At 33.0% G+C, this 26912-nt stretch overlaps 2 long non-coding RNA genes across 2 annotated transcripts in view; both read right to left on the reverse strand.

Moving 5' to 3' along the window:
* LOC127839412 (uncharacterized) overlaps window positions 1-26912 on the reverse strand; it is a 54217-nt gene that overhangs the window by 16299 nt on the left and 11006 nt on the right. The gene's annotated exons all lie outside the window — the stretch shown is intronic.
* On the reverse strand, window positions 20883-26708 carry LOC127839411 (uncharacterized). The gene is made up of 3 exons (XR_008030334.1): window positions 26541-26708; window positions 22060-22209; window positions 20883-20961 (listed from the first exon to the last, which is right to left on the reverse strand). It is a non-coding gene; the product is annotated as an uncharacterized LOC127839411 (long non-coding RNA).

The following is a 26912-nucleotide window of genomic DNA, read 5'->3' on the forward strand; positions in this document are numbered from 1 at the left end:
TATGTTCGTTCGTTCGTGCGTTCGTGTGTTCGTTCGTTCGTTATTTGATTGATTGATTGATTGATTGATTCATTCATTCATTCCTTCATTCATTCATTCATACATTCATGCATTCATTCATTCATTCATTCATTCATTCATTCATTCATTCATTTATTTATTTATTTATTTATTTATTTATTTATTTATTTATTTGTTTGTTTGTTTGTTTGTTTGTGTGTTTGTTTGTTGTTTTTTTTTTGTTTTTTTTGCTTGCTTGCTTGCTTATTTATTTATCTATTTATTTATTTATTTATTTATGTATTTATGTATTAATTAATTTATTTATTTGTAATAGTTAATTCATTCATTCACTCACTCACTAACTCATTCACACACTGACTCACTCACTTACTCACTCACTCACTCACTCACTCACTCACTCACTCACTCACTCACTCACTCACTCACTCACTCATTCATTCATTCATTTATTTATTTATTTATTCATTCAGTCCACCGTACGTTTGTTAGTTCGTTCGTTTGTGCGCTTGTGCGTTCATGCGTTTGTTCATTGGTTCGTTCATTCCTTTATTTTTTTATTTATTAATTAATTTTGTTTTGAACTTTAAACCTTTATTAATTGATTAAATGCAATTCTTTTCTTTATAAATATCTGTGTGTAAAAAAATACTACACAAGAAAATGTTAGTATAAAAAACGTTCCAAATTGAAATACCGTCAATAACTAAAAAGTATATATTTAATAGAAGCGCGATAAAACCACCCCGGTCATTCATTAAGATGCTTAAAAGTATTAAATTGATACAATTATTTGCCATAATGTATGTCTATGTTCTTGTGTGTACATTCAAAACTTGTTCTTATGTAGAAGTCTTCATGGAAATATCATTTGTGAAGTAATATTGGTGCTTTTCACAGTTAAATACAAGTTTAAACTGTCACAGACGAGAACATATTTCAAGGCACGTTATGAAAGAACTAAGTAATTTATGCGCAAATTCGGTTTCTAATTTACAGCACATACTGCATGTGAAATAAATATTCGCTAGCGAAATATCTAATGGGACAGAGACGCAATTATATTATATTCCTGTATACGGTTTTTAGTCTGAACTTATCTGTTCACCTTTAAGTAAGACATAAACTGCCTCCATGCTATGCGAATTAATTGTTTTATTATTTATTTAATTGTATTTGTCGTCCTCATTAAACTCGCGGTGTTCTTTGTTTCTTCCAGAAAATCAATTCTTCGACTTTGATGTCGTCTATACTCTTCAATTTAAAAGTCAACGGCGCTATTTTCAGATGTTTATTTCAAAATTGGAATCCATGCTATTTTGCATATGCTGTATAAACAATCCCCCCAATAAAACAGCGGAAGTCTGCACTGTGTATTAGCAACCCGCTGCGGTGATCCCTTTCTTATCCTTTTGAGAGTCAGGTTATCACACACAGATCAGAGATCGGCCGGTTCCCCTCATAACTTAGTCTGACTTAAATTTTCTGTCGTAAAGTTTTGTGGTTATATTTTTCATTAAGAAAACGCAAGAAGTCATAAATGTATGATTAAAATGTGTGGAAAGACAACTGCGTCTTTACAACAAAATATTTATCGCTTCCATTATCGTAGTTAAGGTATGTTAACAACTATTTTAACAATTAATGTAATTTCATATCTTAAAAATAAAGACAGCCACACCTGAGTTAATTTATATACTTTTTTTATATAAATTGCAACATAGAAAGGGTCAGAAAAATAAGCCGTGACATTTGTTTTCGAATTTTCGTATTGCGTAACAATAGAAATAACGGTTGTCACCACTATTAAAAGCGGCCTAATCATATTTCGGGTCCGATTAACAGGATTTTGTAGCATGACACACCCACATCAAAAACCCTGTTAACACGAGATGTCATAAAGTACCCAAGACCCCCCCGGCCTCCTGCTGCTACGAAACGATCAATTTTTAACCTTCATCCATCATTTATTTAATCATTGTTTTAACGTGGCAGCATTAACATAATATGCATATTATATAATATAAAGTACAAATAATCATGAAAAATATATCAAACATAAAATAAGAAATAAAAAATAAAAAATAAAAATGATGATGATGATGATGATGATGATGATGATGATTATGATGATGATCATAATGATGCTGCTGCTGCTGCTGATGATGATGATGATGATGAAGATGATGATGGTGATGATGATGATGATGGTGGTGGTGGTGATGATGATGATGATGATGAATGTGGTTATGATGGTGGTGGTGATGATGATGATGATGGTGGTGATGATGATGATGATGATGATGATGATGATGGTGATGATGATGATGATGATGATGATGATGATTATGTTGATGATGAAGATGATGATGATGATGATGATGATGATCATGATCATGATCATGATCATTATGATGATGATTGTTATGATGATGAACATGATGATGATGATGATGATGATGATGATGATGATGATGATGATGATGATGATGATGATGATGATGATGATGATGATGATGATGATGATGATGATGATGACAATGATGATGATGAAGATCATGAGGACGATGATCATGATGATGATGATGATAGTCTAAAGGCCTTAGAATCAAAGAAAATTATTAAATAACGAACGAACGAACGAACGAAGTAACGAACCAACCAACGAATGAACCAACGAACAAACCAAAGGACAAAAAACGGACGGACGGACGGGCGAACGAACAAACAAAGAATAAATAATTAAAAACATAAATCATTAAATAAATAAAAATGAATGAGTGAATGAATGAATGAGTGAATGGGTTAGTGAATAAATGAATAAATGCAAAAAATGAATAAAAAAATCAATGAATAAATGAATAAATTAGTAAATGAATAAATGAATAAATGAATAAATGAATAAATGAATAAATGAATAAATGAATTAATGAATGAAAGAAAGAAAGAAAGAAAGAACGTGCGAACGAACGAACGAACCAATGAACAAATGCACGAATGCACAAAAACGCACGAACGAACGAAAAAACGAACGGACGGACGGACTGAATAAATGAATAAATAAATGAATGAACGAACGAACAAACAAACAAACGAACAAACGAACGAACGAACAAACTAACAAAAGAACGAATGAGCGAAAGAACGAACGAGCGAACGAAAAGAACAAACCGAAAAACGAACAAACAAATCAATGAACAAACGCACGAACTCACGAACGAACGAGCGAACAAACGGACGGACGGATGAATGGATGAATAAATGAATAAATAGATAAATAGATAAATAGATAAATAGATAAATGAATTAATGAAAACAAACGAATCCCTAGTGTTTTCAAAATTATTAATCTATCGTACATTTGTCATGAATGACAAATAAACCACGCGGCAACAAGATTCAATTCAGTATTTATTATATTCAATCTCAAAATGTTCCGAATTCCTTAAAGAAAATAAATATTTATAACCAATATTTAAATTCTTTATTGAGTTAAAGACCTAAATATGCATTTTCTTGCATTATTATTTTAATAAATAATCGAGAAGATCGTGATACCGTAGCCTATTCCGTTTTCCTTCTGTTTAGTTATAGAACTTTCAGAAAGGTTATCTATCGAAATGTAATGGCGTTAGACTCTTACCCCATTCCAAATGGTATGATGTTAATATTATTGCCTGTCCGTACAACGTAATTCCGTTAACCTAAGGCCTGTTGAACAGAACAACTCGAGTCGTATCGGGTGAGTTACAACATTTTAAATAACTCTTTTGACCAGTAATTCTTTTCAGCTCAATTCAACAGTGAAAAATGCATCTTATATCACTTTAAACCAAGAAATAAGTTTATTACACTTTCGGGCGTTATTACAATTCAGGGCGACACGCGATTGTTATAATGTAATAACTTTATTACAATTGAGTTTGTATGAGAACACCTTTGTTGTCATTCATAGGTAGTATTACCTTATTAAGATACACTTTTACATACATGTATACACTATATTTCGCAATAATATGTGTTTGAAAATGCGATAAGATGCAATTTTACACCAAGAAATAAGTTTATTACACTTTCGGTCGTTATAACAATTCAGGTCGACAAGTAATTGTAATAATGTAATAACTTTATTACAATTGAGTTTGTATGTGAACACCTTTTTTGTCATTATAGGTAGTATAACCTTATAAATATACATGTTTTATATACATGTATACACTATATTTTGCAATAATTTGTGTTAGAAAATGCGATCATATGCAATTTTAAACCAAGAAATAAGTTTATTACACTTTCGGGCGTTATTACAATTCAGGTCGACGCGCGATTGTAATAATGAAATAACTTTATTACAATTGAGTTTGTATGAGAACACCTTTTTGTCATTCGTAGGTCGTATTGCCCTATTAATATATATATTATATCCACGTATGCATTATATTTTGCTATATTCTGTGTTTGGAAATGCGATCAGATGCAATTTTAAACCAAGAAAAAAGTTTATTACAATTTCGGGCGTTATTACAATTCAGGTTGTCACGCAATTGTAATAATGTAATAACTTTATTACAATTGAGTTTGTATGAGAACACATGTTTTGTCATTCATAGGTCAAATTACCTTATAAAGATACATTTTAATATACATATATACACTATATTTTGCAAATATATGTGCTTGAAAATGCGATAAGATACACTTTTAAACCAAGAAATAAGTTGATTACACTTTCGGGCGTTATTACAATTCAGGTCGACACGCGATTGTAATAATGTAATAACTTTATTACAATTGAGGTTCTATGAGAACACCTTTTTGTCATTTATAGGTCGTATTGCCCTATTAATATATATTTTATGTCCATGTATGCATTATATTTGGAAATTATCTGTGTTTTAAAATGCGACAAGATGCAATTTTAAACCAAGAAATAAGTCTATTTCACTTTCAGGCGTTATTACAATTCAGGTCGACAAGCGATTGTAATAATGTAATCACTTTATTACAATTGAGTATGTATGAGAACACATGTTTTGTCATTCATAGGTCGAATTACCTTATAAAGATACATGTTCATATACATGTATACACTATAATGTGCAAAAAATGTGTTTGAAAATGCGATAAGATGCACTTTTAAACCAAGAAATAAGTTTATTACACTTTCGGGCGTTACTACAATTCAGGTCGACAAGCGATTGTAATAATGTAATAACTTTATTACAATTGAGTTTGTATGAGAACACCTTTTTGTCATTCATAGGTCGAATTACCTTATAAAGATACATGTTCATATACATGTATACACTATATTGTGCAAAAATATGTGCTTGAAAATGCGATAAGATGCACTTTTAAACCAAGAAATAAGTTTATTACACTTTTAAGCGTTATTACAATTCAGGTCGACACGCGATTGTAATAATGTAATAACTTTATTACAATTGAGTTTGTATGAGAACACCTTTTTGTCATTCATAGGTCGTATTGCTCTATAAATATATATTTTATATCCATGTATGCATTATATTTGGAAATAATCTGTGTTTTAAAATGCGATAAGATGCAATTTTAAACCAAGTTTTTTTTATTTCGCTTTCGGGCGTTATTACAATTCAGGTTGTCAAGCGATTGTAATAATGTAATAACTTTATTACAATTGAGTTTGTATGAGAACACCTTTTTGTCATTCATAGGTCGTATTGTCCTATTAATATATATTTTATATCCATGTATGCATTATATTTTGCAACAATCTGTGTTTGGAAATGCGATCAGATGCAGTTTTAAACCAAGAAAAAAGTTTATTTCACTTTCGGGCTCAATTACAATTCAGGTTGTCACGCGATTGTAATAATGTAATAACTTTATTACAATTTAGGTTGTATGAGAACACCTTTTTGTCATTCATAGTTCGTATTGCCCTATTAATATATATTTTATATCCATGTATGCATTATATTTTGCAACAATCTGTGTTTGGAAATAAAATCAGATGTACTTTTAAACCAAGAAATAAGTTTATTACACTTTCGGGCTGTTATAACAATTCAGGTCTACACGAGATTGTAATAATGTTATAACTTTATTGCAATTGAGGTTGTATGAGAACACCTTTTTGTCATTCATAGGTCGTATTGCCCTATTAATATGTATATTATATCCACGTATGTATTATATTTGGAAATAATCTGTGTTTGGAAATGCGATCGATCAGATGCAATTTTAAACCAAGAAAAAAGTTTATTACACTTTCGGTTGTTATTACAATTCAGGTTGTCACGCAATTGTAATAATGTAATAACTTTATTACAATTGAGGTTGTATGAGAACACCTTTTTTGTCATTCATAGGTCGTATTGCCCTATTAATATATATTTTATATACATGTATGCATGATATTTGACAATAATCTGTGTTTGAAAATGCGACCAGATGCAATTTTAAACCAAGAAATAAGTTTATTAAACTTTCGGGCGTTTTTACAATTCAGGTCGACAAGCAATTGTAATAAAGTTATAACATTATTACAATTGAGTTTGCATGAGAACACATTTTTTGTCATTCATAGGTCGTATAACCTTATGAAGATACATTTTCATATACATGTATACACTATATTTTGAAAACATAGGTGCTTGAAAATGCGATAAGATGCACTTTTAACCCAAGAAATAAGTTTATTACACTTTCGGGCTGTTATAACAATTCAGGTCGACACGCGATTGTAATAATGTTATAACTTTGTTACAATTGAGGTTGTATGAGAACACCTTTTTGTCATTCATAGGTCGTATTGTCCTATTAATATATATATTATATCCACGTATGCATTATATTTTGAAATGATCTGTGTTTGGAAATGCGAATAGATGCAATTTTAAACCAAGAAAAAAGTTTATTACACTTTCGGGCGTTATAACAATTCAGGTTGTCACGCAATTGTAATAATGTAATAACTTTATAACAATTGAGGTTGTATGAGAACACCTTTTTTGTCATTCATAGGTCGTATTGCCCTATTAATAAATATTTTATATACATATATGCATTATATTTTGCAATAATCTGTGTTTGAAAATGCGATAAGATGCGATTTTAAACCAAAAGATAATTTTATTACACTTTCGGGCGTTATTACAATTCAGGTCGACAAGCAGTTGTAATAATGTAATAACTTTATTACAATTGGTTTTGTATGAGAACACATTTTTTGTCATTCATAGGTCGTATTACCTAATTAAGATACATTTTTATATACATATTTACACTATATTTTGCAAACATATGTGCTTAAAAATGCGATAAGATGCAATTTTATACCAAGAAATAAGTTTATTACACTTTCGGGCGTTATTACAATTCAGGTCGACACGCGATTGTAATAATGTAATAACTTTATTACAATTGAGGTTGTATGAGAACACCTTTTTTGTCATTCATATGTCGTTTTGCCCTATTAATAAATATTTTATATACATATATGCATTATATTTTGCTATATTCTGTGTTTGAAAATGCGATAAGATGCGATTTTAAACCAAAAGATAAGTTTATTACACTTTCGGGCGTTATTACAATTCAGGTCGACAAGCAGTTGTAATAATGTAATAACTTTATTACAATTGGTTTTGTATGAGAACACATTTTTTGTCATTCATAGGTCGTATTACCTAATTAAGATACATTTTTATATACATATATACACTATATTTTGCAAACATATGTGCTTAAAAATGCGATAAGATGCAATTTTAAACCAAGAAATAAGTTTATTACACTTTCGGGCGTTATTACAATTCAGGTCGACACGCGATTGTAATAATGTAATAACTTTATTACAATTCAGTTTGTATGAGAACACCTTTTTGTCATTCATAATTCGTATTACCCTATTAATATATATATTATATCCATGTATGCATTTTATTTTGCAATAATCTGTGTTTGGAAATGTGATCAGATGCAATTTTAAAGCAAGAAATAAGTTTATTACACTTTCGGGCGTTATTACAATTCAGGTTGTCACGCAATTGTAATAATGTAATAAAGTTTATTACAATTCAGGTCGTTATTACACTTCAGGTTGTAACAATCATGTTCATCATCATAACAATCATCATCATAATGATCATCATCATGATGAGCATCATCATCATCATCATCATCATCATCATCATAATCATCATCATCATCATCATCATCATCATCATCATCATCATCACCACCACCATCATCATCATCATCATCATCATCACCACCACCATCATAACCACATTCATCATCATCATCATCATCACCACCACCACCATCATCATCATCATCATCACCATCATCATCATCATCATCATCATCATCATCATCATCATCATCTTCATCATCATCATCATCATCACCATCATCATCATCAGCAGCAGCAGCATCATCATTATGATCATCATCATCATCATCATCATCATCATCATCATCATCATCATCATCATCATCATCATCATCATTTTTATTTTTTTATTTTAATTTCTTATTTTATGTTTGATATATTTTTTATGATTATTTGTACTTTATATTATATAATATGCATATTATGTTAATGCTGCCACGTTAAAACAATGATTAAATAAATGATGGATGAAGGGTAAAAATTGATCGTTTCGTAGCAGCAGGAGGGGGGTCTTGGGTACTTTATGACATCTCGTGTTAACAGGGTTTTTGATGTGGGTGTGTCATGCTACAATCTCCTGTTAATCGGACCCGAAATATGATTAGGCCGCTTTAAATAGTGGTGATAACCGTTATTTCTATTGTTACGCAATACGAAAATTCGAAAACAAATGTCACGGCTTATTTTTCTGACCCTTTCTATGTTGCAATTTATATAAAAAAAAGTATATAAATTAACTCAGGTGTGGCTGTCTTTATTTTTAAGATATGAAATTACATTAATTGTTAAAATAGTTGTTAACATACCTTAACTACGATAATGGAAGCGATAAATATTTTGTTGTAAAGACGCAGTTGTCTTTCCACACATTTTAATCATACATTTATGACTTCTTGCGTTTTCTTAATGAAAAATATAACCAGAATACTTTACGACAGAAAATTTAAGTCAGACTTAGTTATGAGGGGAACCGGCCGATCTCTGATCTGTGTGTGATAACCTGACGCTCAAAAGGATAAGAAAGGGATCACCGCAGCGGGTTGCTAATACACAGTGCAGACTTCCGCTATTTTATTGGGGGTATTGTTTATACAGCATATGCAAAATAGCATGGATTCCAATTTTGAAATAAACATCTGAAAATAGCGCCGTTGACTTTTAAATTGAAGAGTATAGACGACATCAAAGTCGAAGAATTGATTTTCTGGAAGAAACAAAGAACACCGCGAGTTTAATGAGGACGACAAATACAATTAAATAAATAATAAAACAATTAATTCGCATAGCATGGAGGCAGTTTATGTCTTACTTAAAGGTGAACAGATAAGTTCAGACTAAAAACCGTATACAGGAATATAATATAATTGCGTCTCTGTCCCATTAGATATTTCGCTAGCGAATTTTTATTTCACATGCAGTATGTGCTGTAAATTAGAAACCAAATTTGCGGATAAATTACTTAGTTCTTTCATAACGTGCCTTGAAATATGTTCTCGTCTTTGACAGTTTAAACTTGTATTTAACTGTGAAAAGCACCAATATTACTTCACAAATAATATTTCCCTGAAGACTTCTACATAAGAACAAGTTTTGAATGTACACACAAGAACATAGACATACATTATGGCAAATAATTGTATCAATTTAATACTTTTAAGCATCTTAATGAATGACCGGGATGGTTTTATCGCGCTTCTATTAAATATATACTTTTTAGTTATTGACGGTATTTCAATTTGGAACGTTTTTTATACTTACATTTTCTTGTGTAGTATTTTTTTACACACAGATATTTATAAAGAAAAGAATTGCATTTAATCAATTAATAAAGGTTTAAAGTTCAAAACAAAATTAATTAATAAATAAATAAATAAAGGAATGAACGAACCAATGAACAAACGCATGAACGCACAATCGCACAAACGAACGAACTAACAAGCGTACGGTGGACTGAATGAATAAATAAATAAATAAATAAATGAATGAATGAATGAATGAAGGAGTGAGTGAGTGAGTGAGTGAGTGAGTGAGTGAGTGAGTGAGTGAGTGAGTGAGTGAGTGAGTGAGTGAGTGAGTGAGTGAGTGAGTGAGTGAGTGAGTGAGTGAGTGAGTGAGTGAGTGAGTGAGTGAGTGAGTGAGTGAGTGAGTGAGTGAGTGAGTGAGTGAGTGCGTGTGAGTGAGTGAGTGAGTGAGTGAGTGCGTGAGTGAGTGAGTGAGTGAGTGAGTGAGTGAGTGAGTGAGTCAGTGAGTAAGTGAGTAAGTGAGTGAGTCAGTGTGTGAGTGAGTTAGTGAGTGAGTGAATGAATGAATAATCTATTACAAATACATAAATTAATTAATACATAAATACATAAATAAATAAATAAATAAATAGATAAATAAATAAGCAAGCAAGACGATAGGAACAGGACTGATTTCATTTCTTGAAGTTATCCTAATCACTTGTTTAGATTTTTCTGTTTCAATATTAAAACAAACAAAATGAGACCTGTTGACGATGCTACTTATAACACCCTTGTTGAGTTGCTTAAGGGTAAGTACCAACGAAAGGTTTCTGAAAGAAGTGCGTAGAAAAAAGCGCCCTCGTGATGTTTTGGAGGAATAAGCAACGATTGTCTCTACAGGGAAAAAATCTCCTTCATGATGGAAAGCTAGTTGTTCGCAAATCTGCCGTTCAAAACATAGTCAAACACAAATTAAAAAAAACAAAGGGTGCTGGCGCAAGAGCTGTTGCATATTCTTTGAAAAGTAAATATACATCAGTCAGTGAGACCAACGTGCGACGTGTTTTGACAAAGCATCACAAGCATGGCGAAATCAATGCTAAATTTACAAACAAACCACCAATTAAGCCGATTCATGCCAGCAACGTATTTGAAAGAGTTCAGATAGACTTGGTCAAAATGAAAGAAATCTCATTTTCTGGCACAACGTATAAATACATTCTTACAATTGTTGATGTATTTTCAAGGTTTGTTTTTCTACGCACCCTTGAAAGCAAATCCTCCGAGCACGTTGCAAGAGCATTAAAGTCTGTATTTTCAGAGAATGGGTACCCGCAAATTCTCCAAAGTGACAATGGACCTGAATTTTTGGGAAATGTCAAGCGGTTTTGGGGGAAAAAACAAGTGAAAGTCATTAAGAGCCGTCCTTACCATCCTCAGAGCCAGGGAAAAGTAGAGCGACAAAACAGAATCCTATGGTCAAAGATCAGATATGATATGATGAAAAAGGCCAGAACTGGCTATAATTGGGTGGAAAGTCTTGAAGACGTAGCCGCCGCTATGAATCGACAACCCAAGGAAGTGCTAGCTTATCAAACGCCATTCAACATTTATTTTGGCAGAAACGTTGATGTCAATGAATCACGAAAAAAAGCATCCGATGCATCTGCTAGATGTGATAGGGGAGTGATGGCTAGATACTGGAAGAGTAAAGCATGCTCCATATATCAAAAAGGAGATAAAGTCCTATTAAAATATCCCTTCGGTGTCAGGAGGGTTCCATATAAGGAGTTTATTATTCGTGGTGTAGTTTTGAAAAGGAACGAAGCGTTTGACAAGTACCTTGTCAAATATCGTGACAATGAAAACGTAACTCACAGCAGATGGCTCAGCATTAAAAACATCACCAGTAGAACGATCGAAGAAGAACACAGACGGAGAAAATGGTCGATAAGAGAGTTTCAATTGATGGAACAAATACGCCAACACAAACGAAAGTACTATGTTGTTCTTCATAGCGACAACGTTTGCAGTTAAGACGATAATAGTCGAAGCAATGCGAGCAATGAAACAGAAGACGATCAATTAGAAAACCCTGTCAGTACAGCTGTACATGAACAGTTGCAATTATGGAATGACAACAGGTCAAGAATTATTTATAAACCTGAAGGTGACGGAGACTGCCAATTTAATGCCATAAGCTATCAACTGACAAGAGTTGGTTTGTACCAAAACGCCGCTAGCCTGCGCGAAAATGCCGTTACACATCTTGAAAAGCACAGATATTAATACAGAGACTTTGTCCAAGAAGATATGTATCAGTACTTGGAAAGTATGAGACAACCAAAAACATACGGAGACCACCTCACTCTTGTTGCCCTTTCAAGAGAATTGAACTGCCAGTTCCTCATACTAAATTCGGAAGGCATTGATCACACAAGACTGGTGTCTAACGATGGAGAATATGCAGAAGATATCGCCTGTTTTACATTGGGTTACTTTCCTGAAAACATTGGCGAACACTTTGTTTCCTTAGGTCTGGAAGAATCGTACAAACAGAGATTGCTACGAACGTTTCACAATGAAACGGGATCGAGTGTTACCGAAACAGACATTCGTATGCATGAAATCGAGATAGAAGACCAATCAAGACAACACGAAGATGACAATACAAATGAATCCGCACATTCTATCAATCGGGAACCTGAACCGACAGAAACCGAGAGCGACACAATCGATACACCTGAAAATGGTATTGAATCAGAACCAAGAGAAATCAATCACATTGACGAGGAAAGTGTGGATCTTTCCTTAGAAAGACCTTACCTTCCGAATGAGATTTTACGAGAAATTGTTATGGTTACAATTTCTCTTTATCCTTATATGCGCTACACATTGCAACGTGTTTCGCTATATTTTGCAGAGGTAGTTCGCTCCATTGGCTATAGACGCATGTTACTTAGTCCTTCACTAATGCCCACTGTTCCACGACCTGTCAGTGTAGCGCGATTAAGGCGCAAATTCGGGCGTAGAAGTGGCGTCATGCTTGGCGTAAGATCACTCCTTAGATTTGCTGGGCCGAGGTGGCGGTATGCCTGGCTTTGGTTTTATGCCATTGGAGACAACTGGTACGAGTTACGTGACGTAACCTGGCAGTGAAGGTAATAGTTGAGTATGTGCATCGTTTCACAGTTTCTTCTTACATGAAAATAAGACAGAGGAAGTATCTGTGGTAAAATTTTGCAAATGCACCCAAATCAAAGGGGTGTTTTATAACCAGCTCTCTTATTGGTAAATATTACTGAATGTTTCGTTTTTACATGGCACACCCGCGGAATTCCACGCCCACCCCAGCCCCACTCCCCCCAAAAAAGATATTCAAAATAACATTAAGTCCATTTTTTAAATTCTTCAAATGCATATTTTGTACTATTTCAAATAATCAATGCTTTCGGTTTTTCATACGCTTTCTGTTTTGTGAAGAATGGCTCATAGTCATAACTGCAATAAACATGATATGAAAATTCCAAAACGATGAAAACCCGACATTATTTATTGAATTTATATTTCAATAGTAGCAAGTACTGGAAGTACGTTGGAAGTTCATCTTATCACATGGTCTTGAGTGCGCACACACCCAACCACCACCAACCCCGCAAAAAAAAACAACTCCTCTTTGTTTGGGACCTCTACGTGGTGAGGAGAGAAACATGTTCCCATTAGGCAGATACTGGGTTTCTGCATAAAGGGTACATGGCTAACACCAAACATTTCACATTTCGCTACTTTATGTATTCCATATTTCCTGTACCATAGTATGATGAATAGAGTAAATGTTTTAGATACAGTACTGTTCTTGGCATTCTTTACATATTGGTCACCCCAAGTGCTTACAATTGGCCGTTATAAGCTTTATTCTATTGGGATTTTAAGCTGCTATACCGTGCTGATCTTAACAACTGGTCTTGCAATAAATGAAGGATCATGTATCTCTGTACAATTGGAATATTGCTAGAGTAAATGGAGCTACACTGCTTGATATTGTGTGTTGGAACGATTCAATCAGAACAAAAAACGTTTACTAGTATTTTATTGTTGTTGGATAATATTGCAGTGCGAGAATCAACTGTTATGTGTATAATAGATTTAAAGACTGCTTAATCGTGTTTATTGATCGCTCAAAGCCGGTCATCCCAGCTTTTGTATTATAATGTATACTTAACGGTGTATGTTGTTTTTATCATGCAGTGCAAGCAATACTGCTAGAGCATCTTTAGTTTCTTTATTTTAAAATCCGTCGAGTATCATATCATGTTTGTATCATTCAATGGTAGCATTTCAATATTTATATTCCTTTTTTATTTATTTTTTTACAGTCTAAAGTATAATAAGTTTAGAGCATCAAGACATACCGTCTCTACCAAGAACGAACATTATTACACATCAGGGTAAGAGTAACAAACGATTGCAGTTGTATAATACAGATTATTACAGTTCTGTCAAAAACGAACGTACGATAATTTTAACTTACGAGAGAATTTTGTCATCTTAATAAGTAGACGAACTAGCTCGCCATGCTCGTCAAATATATACGGCGCTTGAGATGCCAATGTTATTAATTAAGTACTGAAAATTCATATGATATGGACTTTAGCAATTATGTACCTTCGAAAAAGGTATCGTATCGTAAATGTGTACTTCGATGTTTATTGAAACGGTCCTGTTGTTATAGCACTTTATATGAAATTTTCAACAAATAAAATAGTTAATTACATTTTAGGGCGCAATAACACTTAAGTGCGCCAAACATGTTAAAATGGAAAAGATACATTTGGAGGAAAGGAATACATCAATAAGGTAGAATAATCCATCATTATAATAAATGGGTGACTTTTTAACAACAATTAGTGCATAACAGGTGGCACAAAAGAGAAAAAGTGTAACCGGACCGGGAGAAACTGTGCCTTATCATCAGAAGCACAACACAACTCGCTTGCTGCATTTACACTTTTATTAATTCATAAGTCTCATTATTCACATTATAACATCCTCCTATATTTCCCTCCTTCCTCTCTCCTATTATCTGCCTTTTCCGAACTCTATCCAATCCCAAACTCATTTTTGTATAACTTGTTTCTAACTTATTTCCAACTGACTCTTTAACTTCTAATTTTATGTCCAACTGACTCTCTAACTGTTTCTTCGTAACATCTCACTGACTTTCTCCCCTTTGAAAACCTTTTCATCCCTAATACCAAGTCACACCCACACACATCACTGACCAATCATATATATCTCTCATCCACCAATCATACAGTACCTTACTTTCTTGCTTGTATTAGATTGTAATTAATTAGAACTTAGTCTAAGAATCTTTAGATCTTTAGTCACAGTCATTATTTATACCTAGAGCTTATAAGCATGCAGTTTGCATCATGAGTGTGAATTCAACATGAAAATACTTCCAAGACTGTAACTAACACCATGTAATTACAATTCAGGTCGACAAGCAATTGTAATAATGTAATAACTTTATTAAGGTCGTATCGCCATATTAATATATATTTTATATCCATGTATGCATTATATTTTGCAACAACCTGTGTTTGGAAATGCGATCAGATGCAATTTTAAACCAAGAAATAAGTTTATTTCACCTTCGGGCGTTATTACAATTCAGGTCGACAAGCGATTGTAATAATGTAATCACTTTATTACAATTGAGTTTGTATGAGAACACATGTTTTGTCATTCATAGGTCGAATTACCTTATAAAGATACATTTTCATATACATGTATACACTATATTGTGCAAAAATATGTTCTTGAAAATGCGATAAGATGCACTTTTAAACCAAGAAACACGTGTATTACACTTTCGGGCGTAATTACAATTCAGGTCGACACGCGATTGTAATAATGTAATAACTTAATTACAATTGAGGTTGTATGAGAACACCTTTTTGTCATTCATAGGTCGTATTGTCCTTTTAATATATATTTTATATCCATGTATGCATTATATTTTGCAACAATCTGTGTTTGGAAATGCGATCAGATGCAATTTTAAACCAAGAAAAAAGTTTATTTCACTTTCGGGCTCTATTATAATTCAGGTTGTCACGCGATTGTAATAATGTAATAACTTTATTACAATTGAGGTTGTATGAGAACACCTTTTTGTCATTCATAGGTCGTATTGCCCTATTAATATATATTTTATATCCATGTATGCATTATATTTTGCAATAATCTGTGTTTGGAAATAAAATTAGATGCGATTTTAAACCAAAAGATAAGTTTATTACACTTTCGGGCTGTTATAACAATTCAGGTCGACACGCGATTGTAATAATGTTATAACTATATTACAATTGAGTTTGCACGAGAACACATTTTTTGTCATTCATAGGTAGTATTACCTTATAAAGATACATTTTCATATACATGTATACATTATATTTTGCAAAAATATGTGCTTGAAAATGCAATAAGATGCACTTTTAAACAAAGAAATAAGTTTATTACACTTTTGGCCGTTATTACAATTCAGGTCGACACGCGATTGTAATAAATGTAATAACTTAATTACAAATGAGTTTGTATGAGAACACCTTTTTGTCATTCATAGGTCGTATTACCCTATTAATATATATATTATATCCATGTATGCATTATATTTTGCAATAATCTGTGTTTGTAAATGCAATCAGATGCAATTTTAAAGCAAGAACAAAGTTTTTTACACTTTCGGGCGTTATTACAATTCAGGGCCCGTATTCACAAACAGATTCTTAGACTTAAGAATAAAGAATAGACTTAGAACCAAGAAAATGTGTTCAGTGTTTGAATAAATACAGGCCTCCACTGGTGATTATGTCATTAACAAAATGTTCTATACGAAGAATAATATAGATAGAGATGTTAACTGCAGAGTTTGAATCAAAATTAAAGAAATTCTTGAATATTCTAATTTAAAGAATTTTCTTTATTCTTAGACTTAAGTCTAAGAATTGTTTGGTGAATACGGGCCCAGGTTGTTACGCAATTGTAATAATGTAATAACTTTATTACAATTGAGGTTCTATGAGAACACATTTTTTGTCATTCATGGGTCGTATTGCCCAATTAATATATATTTTATATACATATATGCATTATATTTTGCAATAATCTGTGTTTGAAAATGCGATAAGATGCGATTTTAAACCAAAATATAAGTTTATTACACTTTCGGGCGTTATTACAATTCAGGTCGATAAGCAGTTGTAATAATGTAATAACTTTATTACAATTGGTTTTGTATGAGAACACATTTTTGTCATTCATAGGTCGTATTACCTTATTAAGATACATTTTTATATACATATATACACTATATTTTGCAAAAATATGTGCTTAAAAATGCGATAAGATGCAATTTTAAACCAAGAAATAAGTTTATTACACTTTCGGGCGTTATTACAATTCAGGTCGACACGCGATTGTAATAATGTAATAACTTTATTACAATTGAGTTTGTATGAGAACACCTTTTTGTCCTTCATAGGTCGTATTACCCTATTAATATATATATTATATCCATGTATGCATTATATTGTGCAATACTCTGTGTTTGGAAATGCGATCAGATGCAATTTTAAAGCAAGAAAAAAGTTTATTACACTTTCGGGCGTTATTACAATTCAGGTTGTTACGCAATTGTAATAATGTAATATCTTTATTACAATTGAGGTTGTATGAGAACACCTTTTTTGTCATTCATAGGTCGTATTGCCCTATTAATATATATTTTATATACATATATGCATTATATTTTGCAATAATCTGTGTTTGAAAATGCGATAACATGCGATTTTAAACCAAAAGATAAGCTTATTACACTTTCGGGCGTTATTACAATTCAGGTCGATAAGCAGTTGTAATAATGTAATAACTTTATTACAATTGGTTTTGTATGAGAACACACTTTTTTTGTCATTCATAGGTCGTATTACCTTATTAAGATACATTTTTATATACATATATACACTATATTTTGCAAAAATATGTGCTTAAAAATGCGATAAGATGCAATTTTATACCAAGAAATAAGTTTATTACACTTTCGGGCGTTATTGCAATTCAGGTCGACACGCGATTGTAATAATGTAATAACTTTATTACAATTGAGTTTGTATGAGAACACCTTTTTGCCATTCATAGGTCGTATTACCCTATTAATATATATATATTATATCCATGTATGCATTATATTTTGCAATAATCTGTGTTTGGAAATGCGATCAGATGCAATTTTAAAGCAAGAAAAAAGTTTATTACACTTTCGGGCGTTATTACAATTCAGGTTGTCACGCAATTGTAATAATGTAATAAAGTTTATTACAATTCAGGTCGTTATTACACTTCAGGTTGTAACACTGCCCCTCCCCCCCCCCGTATTCGCGACAGCCACGTGGGGGAATTTCCGGTACTGGTCCAGGCGGAGGGCGGTCATGTGTATTTTTGACGAGCTCAATGTACAGCGCGTCATAGAATCGATGGGCCTATTTTCCTTGCCGTTTCGTAAATATGTGTTTTCTCCCTTATTAATAACGACAGGCATTTGCAAAACACAAATGTTAATAATGTGACGTCGATGATATTTTGTCTTCACATTTATAGCCAATGTTATATTTATTTTACCATGATTGTTTTTTATGTAGCTAGCATCCAACAGTATTTGTATAATCTACACAATGTCATTGTTATACAAATGCAATAAATGCGTGGCGTACAAAAGGGTAAAAACAAGTTATATCCGCCCAGACATCATATAATGTTTTATAATTAAACCATGCATGAACATTTGTGTCCCGAGCACACGGTACCAAACGTGCGTCAAAAAATGCCACTATAATCGAACACAATTCATCTTAATAACATATGGAAGGAGAGTTTGACGGAAACGGGCATTTTTATGAAAATGTGGCCATTTAAATGCAGACAAATAGGTATTTCATATAGGCGTTTGGGACGTATGGTTGGAAATAATAACACGATAAAATGCGTATGGAAAGTCAATATATTTGCTGAAATCTGTTTGATTCATATCAAAGTCTGTTTGATTGATATCAAAGTCTGTTTGATTGATATCACGGAAAATAGGGGAATCTTTAAAGTTTCATTTTAATTTGACTTTGTTTTACCTTTTTGGAAATCGTTGACAATCTCGTTGAGATAGCACACGTTTACACATCAATCACTTACGTCATTCATAATATGCATATTGCTCTTAAAAACATCACAATCTCATGTAAATCACCGATGCTGTATATGGTTAATAAACAGAAGTTATTTTAGAATTTAGTTTTCGTACCTAAATGCCTGATAGTTTTTTGCGTATGTTTTGAACGGCATTGGTTCGATAATACATGTGGAAATAAAACAAAAAAGTGCGTCGGTCTGTTTTAAAACCCCAACGGACAATATTGAATCTAATCAATCACATTGACCAATGAAACTATCCCTCATTTTCTTCAACTGTGAACTGAACTTTTTTCATCAAGTCTTAGTCAAGTTATTATCTATGAAGTCTTTCCTATTAGACTTGGTATAAGCCATAGGCTTACTTCTTAATTCTGTCAAAATAAAACAATGGCATATTTATTCTTAGGAAACTTAACAGCTTTTTAACTCCTTCGTTAAAAGTTGTAATCACAGTTTCAGCTTGATAATTGTTAACATAAATACAATTAATTTTACTAGCAAATTGATTTGCAAAATTAAAACAATTATTTGTATATACGCTTATGTAATCAAATCGATGCGAGTGCAAACATTAGACATAGATTAATAGGTTGATATTAAGTGTTATGATTTGAGCATACACAAACTAATAATAAAAGCGTATGTGAAATGTGTGCTTGCAAAACATGTCATTGCAATAGATCGGTCCAAATGAAAACATTTCACCCATTTTATAAGTTGAAAACAACCATATACATCCAATACGTTGATAACATAACCGAAATTCTGCATCGATTGTCTAATTACGGAAATAGACAAATATTCAGAAGAGTCAGAAACAAAATGAGAGAATCGGTTACTTTGTTTGGCTTATGTGTGTTTATGTGTGTTTATATTAATTCAGCGCATGCTATTAATGCATTAATGTGTGCGGTTTAAATCGGATAAAATCATTACAGCAATAGAGGAAGGCCAATAATTCAAAATGATGAATGAAAACTTCAATGACTTCAAATGCACTGTAGTACGAAGATTTTGTAACCATTATCGCTTTGAAACTGGGCCTTGCATTGTGTACGCATCAAACCTCACTCGCAGGCTAACTGGCATTCAAAGATAAAACACTCAACTAAAGAAACAAAATTTTTTTTCTTAGGACAGAGGGAAACAAGACATACAGTTTATAAATTTAGGCATTCTATAGCTTGTCGCAAGCAGAGATCAGGAAACAAAAATGGAATTTAACGAAACATAAATGTATTTCAATGTTTTATTTTGGTGCATTATACAACATGCTTTAAACGTTAAACTCAATGAATGTGTCTTCTGTCTTTATGGAGAACATCGTTAGTTACAACATTGATCACAATAATGCATCATAGATATAAGAATACATAAAACACTTATAATAATTTCCTTGTATAAAATGCTCACATGATACATATAGCAGTGTTATTGAAATGCAATTATGTAACATTTAGATGATATGTAAAACATCCGTCGTTAAAAACAAACACTACTCATTTTAGCAATATACATAAAATATAGCTTTTTTTGCTTGATGACAAGGTAAGGGACACATCATGTATAATTGTATGCTTTAAACGAACAATACAATAATACAGTTTATATTACAAAATGCTCAATCGGAAAGCGATGTATGCCAGTTGCCGGAAGTGCAGCAATGTTGTTGCAGATGGACACGCGATCCGACGAGTTGCAGAGGTCGGACTTGCAGAAGCAGGCCGTTTCCACTCAAGCCAGCCTCGGACTGTGATTTACAGCCGTCAAAAGGCGCTGCTGTTAGGGAGCAATCTCTGGATGTGGCTGTTGAGTGGAAAGTCACATGACATTTTTTTAGAAGGAGTATTGAGTGATTTGCATTCACGTTAGTGGGACACCGACGTACGTGTTAAATTAATGCTGTATCCATCATTGTATAGTTTAAGTGCGCTGTCTGTCTGTCTGTCTTCTGTCTGTCTGTCTGTCTGTCTGTCTGTCTGTCTGTCTGTCTGTCCTGTCTGTCCTGTCTGTCTGTCCTGTCTCTGTCTGTCTGTCTGTCTGTCTGTCTGTCTGTCTGTCTGTCTGTCTGTCTGTCTGTCCTGTCTGTCTGTCTGTCTGTCTGTCTGTCTGTCTGTCTGTCTGTCTGTCTGTCTGTCTGTCTGTCTGTCTGTCTGTCTGTCTGTCTGTCTGTCTGTCTGTCTGTCTGTCTGTCTGTCTGTCTGTCTGTCTGTCTGTCTGTCTGTCTGTCTGTCTGTCTGTCTGTCTGTCTGTCTGTCTGTCTGTCTGTCTGTCTGTCTGTCTGTCTGTCTGTCTGTCTGTCTGTCTGTCTGTCTGTCTGTCTGTCTGTCTGTCTGTCTGTCTGTCTGTCTGTCTGTCTGTCTGTCTGTCTGTCTGTCTTCTGTCTGTCTGTCTGTCTGTCTGTCTGTCTGTCCTGTCTGTCTGTCTGTCTGTCTGTCTGTCTGTCTGTCTGTCTGTCTGTCTGTCTGTCTGTCTGTCTGTCTGTCTGTCTGTCTGTCTGTCCTGTCTGTCTGTCTGTCTGTCTGTCTGTCTGTCTGTCTGTCTGTCCTGTCTGTCTGTCTGTCTGTCTGTCTGTCTGTCTGTCTGTCTGTCTGTCTGTCTGTCTGTCTGTCTGTCTGTCTGTCTGTCTGTCTGTCTGTCTGTCTGTCTGTCTGTCTGTCTGTCTGTCTGTCTGTCTTCTGTCTGTCTGTCTGTCTGTCTGTCTGTCTGTCTGTCTGTCTGTCTGTCTGTCTGTCTGTCTGTCTGTCTGTCTGGCTGGCTGGCTGTCTGTCTGGCTGTCTGGCTCTCTGGCTGGCTGGCTGTCTGGCTGTCTGTCTGTCTTTGCGCCTGTCGGTCTATCTGTATAACAATCACTATCACAAACTGTTTTAGCTATTTAAATTGAACCATAAAAGTTATGTTTACCCTGAATTCCAAGGATTTTGCCCTTTGATTTTGAGCATGCCGTACAACCGCTTTTCATATTTGCAGCTGTCATTTTGTTAGAATCAAACGAATCGTCACAACCTGGGTCCCCTGTGTTGCACACATAACACTTGACAGCATCAGCTGATCCTGTAAATGAAAAGCGTTTATTACGTTGCCTTGTAAACATGTATATGATCGATTATTCATCGTGTTTATAGTGACAGAATCTTTGATAATTGATCTTGGAACACATTTGTCTTTTATACAAATAAAACCAACTATGTTTTTAAAGAAAGTATTGAATTAAACGGTAAAATTGAATAAGAATACATATACCTCAATTAGTTTTCTCAATATTACATTACTACAGGCGAACATTTATAAAAAAAAAATTACAGCAGTATCATTGTTCTTTTTCTGTATAAAATTGTGTGTACTGAAAGAATAGTGGCAACTTTTCCAGCCAGCCCATCAAATTAAGTTTGTGAAATAAACATAAGTATAGTCGTGCTTAGTGTCATGTAATGTTAATTATAATATTTATAAAGTATAATAATGAATATTTTAAGTGCAGTAATCGTACCGTATGCACGCTTAAAACACGAATAGATTGCAACATCACCATCTATTATGACAATCGTTTATATTGTTAATGGATCATTGTTTTAAAATATATCCTTAAATTATATTTGTGTAGGTCAGATTTTGCACACGGTCTTTCTCAAAAGGTTTAAGAGGATGGTTTTGAAATATTTATCTTATCAAACTTAACGCTCGTTTTCAAAACAGTTTGCGAAAAAAACACGGTCAAGTTTAAATAGTTTCACGTTTTAATCAAATGTTTCCAAAACTCTAGGTTAGTCTATGCGGAATGTCAATGGCTTGTCGGGTATTATCAATAAAACTAAGATAATGGTATTGAATTGAAAAGTTATCAGAGGCTCTGTTCTAAAATATGGTATCACGTACAATATTAATAAGAATGTAAAGTAGATTTGTCCTCGAGAGTAGAAATAAACAAACGTGACCGATAACACTTATCGACCCTATCCCGTCCAGTGTGTCCAAAATCATCATTATCTTCATCTCACATGGTCAAATCAGCTTTATTCAGCTTTAAAATTTACAAATCCGAATATATATTTTAGTGTCATATCGCAATATTTGGGCGACCTTAGATGAATGCTCTCACTTATTTGGCAATGGTAGCAAAACTCAGTTAACTTTCATATTCTAGTTTAACATAAAGTGTAATTAATATATGTAAAGTGATCATAGCAGACTTATACAAGACCCACAGTTTTGAGAAACGAAATCCTTAACTTACGATTTATCATTGTAAATATGTGTGCATTAAAGCAGCCGTATACAAGACACACAGTTTTGACGAAGGAAATCATCAACATACGAAACGATTTATCCTTGTAAATATGTATGCATTATAATAATGAAAAGCACTTCCTCATTTGATTTATAATTAAAATAGTATTCCTGTTTTCACAATTATTGTAAACATAAATTGCATTACAAATAATTATCCAATGATATTGTATATTTTCCACAAGGATAGGTACGATAAGTGTTACCCATTTTAATATACCATTCAATAGTTAGTCATATAAGTGCGTTCGGGATATGGTAACCTTTCACATTTAAATGAATATTTATCAATAAAATATACAATTTAAAATCAATCTCTGGAATACTCCAATCTAAACACAAATATCGTGTGTAGACTTTCAAATTAACAACGCTCAAAGAAATCCAGAGGCCTAGCTAGATCATCTATGTTTCGTTCTGATGAGTTTTATTCGTATTTTATATTGACCGATAATCCAAGATTCTTGTAGACCAAAATCTTGATACCCGTGTTTGCCACGTGCATAATCAAGCATGAATAAAGATTGAAGTACAGCAAATATTATACATTATCTTACATTTCGTTTTATTACAGTAATGAATGCTTAAAATGGGTTGCATTTTTCTGGTCAATTAATTAAGCCAATCCTTAGACAAATGGTCGTTTATACGCAGGTAAGCGATGCAACGTCGTGTCCGCTATAGTTAATATGTGTATAAAAAAAAAAAATTCGCGAATAAATATCATGTATACGAATCATAGTGAGTTTACGTTTGTTTTTTCGGATTACAATAGCAAACTATTTTCTAACATGTGGAGCCTTAAATGTAGGTCAGATTTGCACGCGGTCTTTCTGAAAAGGTTAGCGAGGTTGGGAAAGGTTATCTGAACAAATTTAAGGCTTATGAACAGTTGGCAAAAAGAAACGGTCATGTGTAGATACATCGTTGTCACGTTTTAATCAAATTTTTCCTAAACCCGAGGTTAGTCCATGCGGATTTACAATGGCTTGCCGGGTTTTATCAATAAAACTGCGATGATATTATTGATAAGGACAGTAATAAGAGGCTCTGTTCTAAAATATAATATCACGCACAATATTAATAAATTTATCAAACAAATTTGTCCTTGACAATGGGCATAAATCTACATGACCGATAACACTTATCGACCCTATCCCTTCCTGTAGGTCCTAAATCAACATAATATTTCATCTTCCATTGATAAATCAGCTTTCATAAGCTTTAAAAGTTAAAAATTCGAATAGCTATTTAAATATCGCATCTCAATATTTTGGCGAGCTTTGATCTATGCTCTAAATTATTTGATAATGGTAGAAAAACTTTGATATTCCTTTCTTACTGCAGCTTGTTATGGTTTATCGTATTCGTTTAAACATAAAACGTTTGTAATATATGTAAAATGATCATAGCAGACGTATACAAGACATACAGTTTTGACGAAGGAAATTCTAAACATTCGAACAGACTTATCCTTGTGAACATGTATTCATTAAAATAAAGTGAAACATTCCCTCGTTTTATTTGAAATCAAAGTAGTATTCCTGTTTTACAAAATTTAACATATAAAAATTAGTAGACTATTCACTGATATTTTCTGTAGTCATCAAGGATAGGTACGATAAGTGTTACACATGTTAAATATACCATTCAATTGTAAATCATATAACATCAGATCAATTATCGTGTCTAGACTTTGAAGTTAATAACGCTCAAAGAAATCCAGAGGCCTAGCTAAATTATCTATGTTTTGTTCTGATGAGTTTTATTCGTATTTTAAATTGACCGATAATCCAACATACTTGTAGACAAAAATCTGGATATACGTGGTTGCCCCATACATAATCAAGCATGAATAGAGATTTAAGTCAAGCAAATAATATACATTATATTACATTGCGTTTTATTTCAGAAATGAATGCTTAAAATGGATTGCATTTTTCAGGTCAATTAATCAATCCTTAGACAAATGGTCGTTTATACGCAGGTAAGCGATGAAACGTGTCAGCTATAGTTAATATGTGTATTAAAAATTGTTTCGCGAATAAATATAATATATCCGAATCATAGTGAGTTAACATTTTTTGCGGATTACAATAGCAAAATATTTACTAACATGTGGAGCCAAATATCAAAATCTTCCACGAAATATCCAGCGTTCTTTACATCAAAAATTATATATGGAGTTATATGGACTAACCACACATTTCGAGATCCCGTGTCGTCAAAGAAACAACAACTCAATTAGTAATGTAGATAGAAGTTTCTTGGTATGAAAATATATGATAAAAATTCAATGAAGCATCTGAACGATTTATATATGTTTACTACATTTTCACGTCCTGTGGACTCGTTGTATTACTTATCCTGTGTGTTTCAACGTTTTGCGAGATCACTAACTGCATTTTCATATTACAATAATATACGTGAACCAAAAGGTTAACCACAATTGCTGACAAAAATCAAAGTATGTCTATGCCTTTGATACTAATAACAGTATACGCAAACAAATTGCCACTTTTTAGCAGCATGTTACGGAATACTTTCATTAACTTATCCCATTTATGCCTAGTGGACTCTCCCATCCTTCTAAATTGGATCAATTTATTTCCAAAATTAGGGATGTCTTGTATATTTATTTCTATATTTACAATATTTCTTACAGAAATTACTTTAAGCAAACAGCGTAGACCATGATTAGACGCCGCATCATGCGGCGTCTCATCTGGGTCTACGCTGTTTGCCAAGGCCTTTTTTCTAGACGCTAGGCATAAATGGGTTAACTTAAATATACTCCATATACCCGAATCATCAAGTTTTTATTTACAAACGACATGATCTTTTATTACTAGCTCTGAATATTATTTATATATGTTAAAACAATGTAAATGTATTTTAAATAAAATACTAGCCTAATACATTGGTATTATCAGACCAACATAACTACTTTTGTAAAAATAAAATATTATTTTTTCGAAACAAAATAATTTATAAAGAAAAGAAGACACTAATTAAATAATTATTAAATCACGACGATACACAAATGCATATATTGACAACAAAAATCACATTATGCATTAATTACATTGTCGACTTACCAGCCAAAATCGCCAGAACGCAACATGCAAACAACACAGCGATAATCTTCGCATTCATCATGTTTCAATAAAATTATTTTCGCTTCAGGAGATTCTTTACCAAAGCAAGCTTATGTCGACGTGGAGCTCAAACACCGGGTTTTATAATGGGCATTTTGAGTGGGCAAGCCCGTTGTTTGACAATTTAAGGTCAACGACCTAAAGATAAAGTACGAAATTGTGCAATTTAAGACTTGTTTCAACGGGTTAGGGCATCTCAAAACAAATCGGGTAATTTCGAAATAAATGACGACGTTTCTTTATAATCGGATATTAAAGGTGCTTACGGTACTAAACATCATCGTAGTCGTCGTCTTTGTCGTCGACTGTGTC

Source organism: Dreissena polymorpha, chromosome 7 (genome assembly GCF_020536995.1).
Source record: "Dreissena polymorpha isolate Duluth1 chromosome 7, UMN_Dpol_1.0, whole genome shotgun sequence".
NCBI lineage: Eukaryota > Metazoa > Mollusca > Bivalvia > Myida > Dreissenidae > Dreissena > Dreissena polymorpha.